Consider the following 10,141-nt stretch of genomic DNA (forward strand, 5'->3'; position numbering starts at 1 on the left):
TGCCAGGAGAACAACTATGATTTCAGTGTATTAAAAATGCAGCACTGGAAGACTGTACATCAAGGTTACATGGGACAACCCTATTCTCTGCAGCTGCAGTTCAGAGGCTCTGCGTGTGCGTTTAGGGTATGTGTGTGAGGGGCGCTAAGAACACTGGCTTGTAAAAGCGGGGGGAAAGTTGTGTTTAATTAATTACAGAGCAAGTTTAACCCTCAAGCAAACAAGTATGCCTGCAACCGTTTTAGCAATATCCTAAGAAGGATGCCGCTGGTTATACAAGCTTCTTGCTGCAGGCCTTTTCAAGACAAACTGATATCAGCCTAAACGTCAGCATCAGGATCATTACAGCGAGTGCAGGAGGGGCTCTAGGTTCAACTACCAGCCTCACTAAGAGATCAGAGGTCCACATTTACATGTGCAACATCTAATAAAACTGATGCAATCAGAAAATGCATGTTGGTATTTGGCAAAAAGAATAGAATAGCTGACAAAGATGCTTTATGTGGATATTTCTGTCCTGTTTCTGCAGGGTTAAGTGCTGAAGATGAATATCCTTCCTCATCTAATAGCTTGTCCTAGATTCCCCCACCTGCAGTGCCCTTATTTTTCACAGAGGTGTCTAATCCACTATCGCTCTTCCACTTAACACAAAACAAAGCCTCCTACAGTGTTACTCTAGGCGGCCCAGGGGAGCAGCTCTGCTGAGACCCAACTTCATCACAATGTAAGTAACACACTTTTTACGGCATCCATTCCAGGAGGAGGATTATGCCAAACAGATAACAGACACTCACCTCTCTACTCCAAGAGCTCTGCTGATTTAAGGATGCAATCTATCCCATAATTTAAACTTGTTTTGCATTATTCATGCTTGAATGTATTTTTATTCAGCGGGGATAATTTGCTCCTTATCAGGCTGCTGGATGATATAAAGAGCTTCACGAGGAAACTGGAGGGCAAACACAGCTGAGGTGATCAAACAAAGTGTTGGTGCCGGATTGGGAAGTCAGTGCGAGGGTTTATTAGCAGCTACTGTCGTAATTTCACAACCTGCTGTGTGAACTCCATCTCATGGCACGCAGAGGTCTCTTGATCATTTAGTGCCCTCCTCCTATTTCCTGCCACTGAAAAATAGAAGGCAGCAACACAAGGAATGAGGAACAACTAAGGAGAAGGAATCATGTTTGTTCTGATTTACTTACATACACTTCTCATTTACAAGCTGTATACATTATGTCTAATAATAATACAGCCATTGTGATATATCTACATGGGCTTTATTCCCTATTGTCTCATAGTTTTGCCCATTATCCTGTTCAGGGTCGCAGTGGGGCTGGAGCCTATCCCAGCTGTCACTGGGGGAGAGGCGGGAGTACACCCTGGACTGATTGCCAGTCAACACATACAGTAGAGACAGACAACCTTACACGCTCACACCCACACCTGCGGGCAATTTAGAGTCAACAATTAACCTAACGAGCATGTCTTTGGACTGTGGGAGGAAGCCGAAGGGAACCCACGCATGCACCAGAAGAACATGCAAACTCCACACAGAGATGCCAACTTGGTCCAAACTGGGATTCAAACCAGGAACCCTCTAACTCTGAGGCGATTGAAATGGATGAATGAAAATAAAAAATAGAAAGAAATATGTTGTGTTTTATGTGTTTAATGAGCCAGGCATAAAAAATATGCTATCCTGCATATGGTTGGTGTCAGTTCAACCCAATAGAGACCCCACTCCTTGTACTTCATGCACAAACTGTTAAAAATAACTAAATAACTGAAACCCAAACAGACTTATCTGGTATACAATAATCAATTAAAAATATAAAGTACGTGAAAATCCTTTGTATTTAAAGATTTTCATGTAAATAAATGTCTGTTAAGTCAGTATCTATCACCGAATGAGGTAACACAATGGTGATTGAGCCTATGGCCCACTGATGAAAGCCTTTGCATTTGCAGTATATAGTATTATTACAGACTGGGTGTCTATGGCGACTTTCATGGAAAAAATCACAAGTGGTGCCCAGTTAGTGACTCATTTTCCATCACCCAGCAGTGGTCGGTCTGCCAGAGAGGGTAGGCGGAGCTAAGCGGCTTCTTTTCCAGTCTTTGCAAGTGTTGTGAGTCAACAGTAATCTACTATGGCTGAACTAACAAAGAAAAGATCGATGACTACAGATACAACTTCAAAAATAAGTGAAAAGCCAAAGAAAAAGAAACAAATTAGACGCCCAGATGAAGGCAAACAACTTGAGACAACTCAAGAGTTACAACCGTAACAAAGGGAGCCAATTGTGGACATCCGTGCTCCCACAGTAACCATTTAGGGCGAAACTGACATCTTCGAGATTATGTCTTTAAACATGTTTTATATTTAAGACCCGAAACAGAAGTAATGGGTCATGGGTCAGACTTCTTCGTCAGCTTAAAATCATGTTTGCGCTACTATGATATTAAAATAACCTACTGAACATGGTGTGGGTCTGTGGTTAGTAGACTACATGTTTTTTTAATAGTAACAGTGTACCGTGAGTAGTATCATATGAGAACAAAGTAAAAGAGAGCAGAAGTTGTGTCATGGTTGCTGAACAATGGGATACAAGCACACACACTCACACACATCCCAATATGTACATACCAAATGGGCTGCAACAAACAGCCACAGGGGGACAGATCAAGCAGAATTAAACAACACACAGCTCTGCGTTGAGCAGTGGGGGGTTACACAGGTGATGGTAAAACACAGTCAGCCTAAGTAGAGGATTTGCTGAACATAACGCAGATCAATACAGACATGCTGTGTTGCCAGATTGTTACACCCAAGAGAGTTCATATGGTGGTGTGATGAACTGCCCTGGCCTCTGTCTGTACATACATGTGCACACAAGGCATGAGTGTTCGGACTAATATCAGCTCTGTGGAGAAACTTTATTAGCATTAAATTATAATTCAGATTGTGTCCAAATGTGTTCTGCAAAGAGAAGGAAAAAATAACAGCACACACACACACAGAGGGACACACAAACACGTCTTTCCAAATGTGTCTGGAACATTGGGCCCCTGCAGACATGTAAAAGGTTTGTAGTTTGCTCCATCACAGCGAGGGAAAAAAAGGCTGTCAGCTTGGATTCAAGGCACATTCAGTTTATTTTTACTCCACAGCTGACTCAGTTTCTATCTCACAGCGCTGAGGTGCCTTTACATCACTGGCTAGCTGCTCAATTTATAGGCATAGTCATAAACATGCCCGATGGCCTGAACATTGATAATGTGGAACCCCTGCAGGCTGAGGGATGACTATGCAAAGACGAGAAAAGAAGGCAAATTACAAAGACACTAGCTGCGGGAGCTTTACTATCCTATCCAGGCTGATCCATTCTTTATTGATGTACACAGAACAAATATCCTCGAGCTACATATTTGAGCGGGACAAGAAGATCTTTGTTGTGTTTGAGGAATTGCTCAGCCGTGCTTAACAAGTAGATCATTTTAAAGACTTTGCCTCTAAAGACTGCCCGCTGAGAATTAAGCGAGGGCCTCGCCTCCTTACCGCTGCCCTGATTTCTCATTTTGTCTCGCAACAGTATTGATCCGAGCATCCTGTTATGGGGTTTAGGAAGGATTCAACAGAAGATCGCTGATGAGATGCAGCTTGGGAACCACCTTTGCTGTGAACAATGGCAATAAAATGCCCAGAGGTGGTCAATGCGAAAGATTTTAGCAGTGGGAGAATGAAAGCTTATTCGATAAATGCTTTTTATTTAGCCTATAAGTGTTCCAAAATGAATGTATGTACATTCTGCAAAGTAGAAAACATCTAAGAGGAGAAACACCAACACATTAAGTGTGCCAGCAGCTTCAGATTACACTTTCTGTTCACCATATGTGTCAAAGTAACGTAACGAGCGCGACATATGTGTTTGAGAGGCACAGAGCCTCAGACAGTCGCCCTGTCCTCTCCACGGGAGCACATGGTGCGCTGCTGTGACAGTCGGCATTGAACATGTCTTTGGGGATGCTCCATTATTTACACTCTGCCTTCCTGTGGCCCAGATGAGACATGACAGGAGCCACAGGAAGCTCATGAATTAAACAGAGGGGGCCTAAAAGCACATGGGGAGGGCGGAGGGGTGAGAGTGATGGCGATGGGGGAGGCCTGGGGGAGGCAGCCGAGCACCGGGGCTGCAGATTGCAACGCACATGTCGCCGTGGCCTGAGGGGGCATGGAGAGAGGTGAGGAGGGTACGCGCAGAGATGCAAAAGAAACACCAAAAATAATCTAAATTCTCTTATACTGAGGTTTTAATTTAAAATAAAGAAGAGAGAGGTAGCTAAATGTAGCCATTAGTGTGACATTATTCCCCTTGCATGCATATTAAACATAGGAGCTTAGATGATGTCATGCATTCATCGGACAGTGCGATGTCCCAGCTGTTGCACAAATAGGATGGGCATCCGTGAGTGGCTTCTGGTGTCAGCCTGCGAGTCCGGATGGATGGGATAACCTCATTTAGACTGTGACTCACCATCTGATGCAACAAACCGATGCACAGTAGCTGCTGGCAATAAAAACACGGGCAATACTTCCTGTTTTAGTGATAAAAATTCGACTAATGGGTATTGAGGTCACTGATGTTGATGTTCTGATTGATGAATATGCAGCAGGTCGTTACGCTGTACCGTGCATGTTGACTGTTATAATCATGCTGAATGATACGAGGATTAACCCATGTGTGGATTAAGTTTGGAGTTGTTTGCATGTGCGTGCTTTTATGGCTTTCTCTCCCACGCACGCTGTGTGTTTTATGAGTCTGATATTTGTAAGTAACTTTTTACAGGAAGCGCCTCTAATGACAGCCCCGTTTCATTAGCCCCCAGGGAGCTGCTGTCCATCTCTCATGGCAACCCCAGACGGGAAAAGGAACCGCCCAGACCGTCGGTGCCAGGGTGATATCATCTGATCATCAACCTCAAACGCGGGCGCCGAGCCACGCGGTGCATTTTCATATAGTGGAAGGTCCTCATCCTTCACTCCCCTGCTTTTATACTCCTCCAGCCTTTTATCTTCAAATATTAATCCTGCAGAACAAGTGAAATTGGCCTGTCATATAAAATGGGAAGTTGTGAGCGTTATATATCTGAATGGGTGCCAAGTGAATTAGGCTTATTAACTTGAATCTGTAAAATCCTTTTTTAAAACCTCAAGCCGAATGTAGCTCCTCTTATTGATGCAGTCCATTAGTTGTAATAGTAGTCTGTCTGTGGAGTATCAGTTGTCGCTCGGCTTGTGCTTGAGTGCTCTTAATTCCCTGCAGAGCCCATCTGGACGAGCATCTTTTCAAACAATATGACAAGGCTCTCAAAATTTAGATGAGAGCTGGACATTTACACAATCATTTGATTGTTCCTGAATTTGCCTCTGTAGTATTTTTAGAATCAGTCTATTTAGTGAGGCAGCGTCATGCAGCATAATGACGTAATGACATTTTCTCATCTAACCTGCAAAAATCGAGGAACGAACTAATTACTAATTACTTAAGGGTGGCTGTGGGATGACTTTCTCTATATGGTCCTCATATCCAGCTTTATGATAAGAATTTACATACATTTCTGAAAAAAGTAAAAGTAGAAATGATGTTTGATTGGTCTTATGTGGGGCTGCATGGTGGTGCAGTGGCTAGCGCTGTTGCCTCACCGCTAGATGGTTCCTTGTTCGAGTCCCGAGTTTGCATGTTTTCCCTGTGCATGCGTGGGTTCGCTCCGAGTACCCTGGCCTTCTCCCACAGTCCCACAGACATGCTTGTTAGGTTCACTGGTGACTCTAAATTGTCCATAGGTGTGAATGTGAGCGTGAAAGGTTGTGTGTCTCTATAGTCCCCGCTAATACGCGGCTTTTTTATTTAGTGGGAAAGGTTACAATGGGCATTCAGACCCGGGTCACATGACTCTGCAGTAGACCCAGGTAATTGTCCCCTCGGCTCTGATCGGCAATGATGGGAACACAAAACCAGTGTTGATACGCTAATCTCTGCCCCCTCTCTGGCGCGATGCTAAGCTCTGTCAGTAACTTCTGCGACTCATCTCAGCTACAAATTCTGCCGGTCTCTGTCCGAGCAGCGCTCGAACACTGTTCCAAATTTGTCGGTGCCGAGTTTAATACACAGACTATAAACACCTAACCACCGTAACATCGTCACTGTTTACTAACCCTGTCTCCGGCGCATTTGTGACGTCAGACGGTGACGCAGCAGAAAAGAGGCCAAAAGGAGTGTACTCCACTGTCAATGGGAATAGAGACAATTGGCATCTATTAGCGGGTCTTCCCGGGTCTGAAAAACCCAGGTCAACGCGTTAATTTTGGTGGGAAAGGGGTTTTTGTGTCGGCCCTGTGATTGACTGGCGATCAGTCCAGGGTGTACCCTGCCTCTTGCCCGATGACAGCTGGGATAGGCTCCGCCCCCCCTGCGACCCTGAACAGGATAAGCGATAAACATAATGGACGGATGGATGTTCTTGTGTGTGAAAGTGAGAGACAAAGAAACAACTTCTTAGTTGTTATTGTCCAGACATAATTATATTCTAGTTCCAAAGTCTAATGTAATGTTTATGAAACTGCTAATTCTGGCACTCTTCTTTCCTCATATCATGAATCCAAAAGTTGTGCATGTACGGAGCTGCCCACTTTCTACCACCATAAACGTCTGACTGAGGGGGCCATGTGGTCTCCGTCCCCACCCCCTTCTCACCACCACTCTGCCCATATGTGCATTCGAGTGGCAGCTGCAAACTCCCCCGCTTGCCCTCTGAAAAAAGAAAGTGAAAAACAGCACCCTACACCACAATGAAAGTAAGAGGGCTTTTCTGGTCAGGATTTGTCTGGCTGACACTGCGGGTGTCAGGAAGAAACAAAAAGGAAAGGCCTCCAGTGTCTATAGCTATAGAGAACAGTACACCAGTACATTAAAGGACTCTGGCTTCTGCAATATTCAACTGTAAAGAATGAAAGTCTCTCTTTTTGTAATTTCACAGTGTCTTGTAATTAAGTCGATGCGTACATGTGTGTACACCCCACCACACACACATAACCTGCAGTTATCCACAAATAAAGCCCCGCAGTGGCCTCCCCATCTGCCTCCCTTCTCCAACTCCCTGTGGGAGACTGCAGGAGGTGTAGAGCAGCAGACTGTGCCAAAGACTGCTCAACACATTAGCAGCTCACTGACACACTGAGGCCTGGCTGGGCACATATTGCACACATTGAGGCAACGCCAGCGGAAGTCTCATCCGGCACCAATTAGAATATTACAAGACAAGTGTGCAGACAGGAAAAACAAATGCGAGCGTGTGCTGCAGATACAGACACAAATATGGAGCATGCTTCTCTCTCTTTTTCACACTTTCTGTTTTATATTCACCACAGAACTCTAACAGAACTATGAAATGTCACCTCATACATACACATACACATACCCGATCTGTTCGGCGACAGACGGCCCTGCTGCCTCCTGCAGCATAATACCCATCTTGTGCAAAGGAGGAGCTGGGGTCATGTGGATTCTATGTATATTGAACAGACGAGAGTATATAAAAGAAAAAATATATTGTTGAAACTAGAAACAGCATCAGAGAGTTAAAGCCAAGAGTATCATGCTGCACTGAGGCCATGAAACTTAAGTGCTATGGATTAATAATACAAAATATATTCGCAAACATAACTTATAATCAGCGCGCTGTCTTGTGTAGGTTTGCATGAGTAAATCCATGCAGCTTTTATGCATTAAATAGAGTTTAATGTGAGCTAATGTATGTGTTTTACCAGAAATGCTAAAGCACATCCTGGCACGGTCTGAGGCCGATATATCTCAGATACATGCTCATTGGATTTCTCTTTTTTAGGTGACATCTTAAAATTTAATGTCACATCTTGAATTCACATATGACATTAAACTTTAAGCATCTGGTTAACATTTGACATGGCATGGGAAGGTTTCATAAATCCCATGAATGTTAGAGAACCGAGCTCACTAGTCCCGAGGACCTTTGCTCACGCTATCCATCCATGTGTCACTCACTCCATTTTTAAACTTTTATGTAGATCTGATTATTTATTCACAAGAGGCCCGGTGCGTCTATGAGCCTCCTCTGACTGAGTTGAGGGAAGAGACGGCAGAAGAACATATGTGATAATGTGTGTACGTCACCTCATACCGCTTGAGCTCTAAATTGAGACATCAAGGTGTTAGTGGGATGACACACATCATGAGCATTTCGCTATAGAAGGTGTTTGTATGCGTGTGTGTGTGTGTGTGTATATGTGGTCTGTGGTCTGTGTGTGGGCAAGATAGAGAGAGGCTGCACATTTAGCCTGTCACACTCACAGACGTGGAACAGTTTATAGTTAATGTATGACTTTTACCTTACAAATGCTAACCACACCAGATGAGAGAGTCACACACCCAAGCGGCTGCTGCAACAATGTGCCCACTTCACTCTGTCATCGACAGCGATGATGACAGTACTGCGAAAGAGCTTATGTCATGAATAACATCAAAAGCGATGACGCTATCTCGCAGGAATGTGTCAGCTAATGCAAAAAATTAAGTAATTGTCTTCAAAAGCGTGGGAGGATAGAGACTTCCCCATGTGCTGGCTTTAAGGGCAATGAGGTGTTATGATAATGTTACATATCATATGGATGAGAGCCCTCAGTGGACACCAAGTCCAGCTCCTGTGGGTCTCAAATCATTGTCCATCCTTAAATCTGACAACGCAGTTATGGTGAAACAGAGCAGAACAGGCCAGCTGCCATTCCCCTTCACACTGACCTACAGCGCCAGACCCCTACCCATAACACACACAAGATGTGAAAGTGTACATGTATAGTGACAAAATTCCATAATACACATGCACACAGGGGTTGAACTCTTGCGTTTAGATTTTGGATTCAATTATTTGACCTCTACAGGTATATAAATCTCCCTTTTCACACTATTTTAGTGTCAGTGGTTTAAGGCAAACACAGAAGAGAGTCCTTACTCCACCTCTCAGCAGGTATGAAGCTAGCTCTCTCATATCGTGTGTGCCAGGGAAAGGCGATTAGCCACATCCTGCCTGCAATCTCATTATGCTCAGTCTGTGAGGATCCCCAGGACACCGTCGTGCTGCCACACAGAGACAGAGGATCAAACCTCCATATAAGGCCACATTACGATGGGGTCGCAGTGAAGTCTGTGGTAAAGCCATACAGTAAATGATGAAAAAAAAAGACAAGGCCTCTTCAAGAGCCCACTTACACTAGAGTGTGCTTAATGAGCATGCTTGAGTCTATGACTGCGTGCATGTTTGTTTGCGTGTTTACAACTGAGTATTGAAGTGGAGTGCCTCTTATGGATATATGTCAACTCAATGTCAGCCTTTAGATTTACAGTTCACTGACCTTCTGTGTCACAGGACTTGGGGAACGCCTGTGCTTCAGTAGAGAACATAGACATCAATCTCCTGAGTGACCCACAGGGATGTAAGGGGTGCTTCCTCCTGAGTGGTAATGCTTTTTTTTTTTTAACACCCTGGCCCGTCTACCTCTGTCATGCTGATGTCAGGAGCCATTTGTCAGGAGACATCCTATCAGAAAACAGGGAGAGTGATGGGGAGGGGGGGAGTGCTGTTAGCATGTCACTCACATTAGATCAGAGAACATAGCAGATCAGCAAAGATTTGGATACACAGATGGAGACTGACAGGAGATGTCATCCAGCTCTGCTTTAAAATCCTCATCTATCCATCCATCTATCTGTAATGGACTGTCAAATCACAGTAGGAAAAACTAGAAGGAACAGAGAGATGAGGGTTCATAAATTGAGAAAATGACTCAATGACTGAAACTCATCCGAGCAAGACATTCTTTGACATCATTTTTTACACACCAAGTTGCTCTGAAACAGATCAGTGTGGAGGTAAAATTATGATGACATCGCTGCTTGGCTGCTTGTGTAGCTGCACCTTTCATGCACCTTTGCATGTTTAGGGGATTCTTGTCTTGCTGCACTGATCTATAACTGGACTACTATACAAATTGATACAGAGTGTTCCTCCAGTATGTGTTGTCCCAAACACCACCAAAGTCCTCACGCTT

This window comes from Semicossyphus pulcher, unplaced genomic scaffold (assembly GCF_022749685.1).
Source record: "Semicossyphus pulcher isolate SPU_LCO1_2020_fin unplaced genomic scaffold, fSemPul1.0.p SCAF_6, whole genome shotgun sequence".
Classification (NCBI taxonomy): domain Eukaryota; kingdom Metazoa; phylum Chordata; class Actinopteri; order Labriformes; family Labridae; genus Semicossyphus; species Semicossyphus pulcher.